The following is an 846-nucleotide window of genomic DNA, read 5'->3' as shown; positions in this document are numbered from 1 at the left end:
TGGATGATTCTATAAGCAAGTTTAATGAAGCATCCAAGAAATAGCCTGTTATACAAGTTTATCCAAATAATAAAACATGAGGGAAATTTACTGAACTCAGTTAATGAGGTTAGTGGAAACTTGATCCAAAGATCCGACAAGGACTATAGGGGAAAGTAGAGATTAACATCAATTTATGAATATATGTGCAACATACTTAAGTAAATACAAACTGAATCCAAGAATGAATGAATGTACATCTATATCTATGTCTGTGTATAATCTAGCATCTATCTAGTCACAGGATGTAATGATTTAACATTATAATAATTAATATATATTCATCACATTTACAGAATAAAGGAAATGTGCAGATAATTATCACATTAGATAAAACTTATTGCGTAAAATTCGATATTCATTCATGAAACTTCTTATCCAACTAGAAATTGAAGAAAATTTTCTTAATCTAACAGAGGATATTCTGCCAAACGTGTAGCAAATATATCTAATGCAGAAAAATTAAAAACATTTTCTTTGAAGTCAGCAAACAAATACACATGCTATCATTAATTCTGTTCAATGGAGTGTAGCACTGCATGTAAGTTGAAATAAACATTTATAAGTTTTCAGGGTTTTAAAGGAACCAATACAATTATGTTTATTTATGACTGACATGTCTATATCATTATATGTACCCATATTATTTATAGATATAAATTCTATATGAGTAGTACTAAATTCATTCTGCTGGTTACAACTAGGAAAGACAGCAGAGGTAAGGGATTGAGGAAAGCTATGGAAAGGTCTTGTATCAACAATTTTTTGTTTTAAGATTGAAAGTTAATTTGATGCAATGTTGATATT

This window comes from Sapajus apella, unplaced genomic scaffold (genome assembly GCF_009761245.1).
Source record: "Sapajus apella isolate SASKATOON/1434 unplaced genomic scaffold, GSC_monkey_1.0 scaffold21, whole genome shotgun sequence".
Lineage (NCBI taxonomy): Eukaryota > Metazoa > Chordata > Mammalia > Primates > Cebidae > Sapajus > Sapajus apella.
This window is presented reverse-complemented; position numbering follows the sequence as displayed.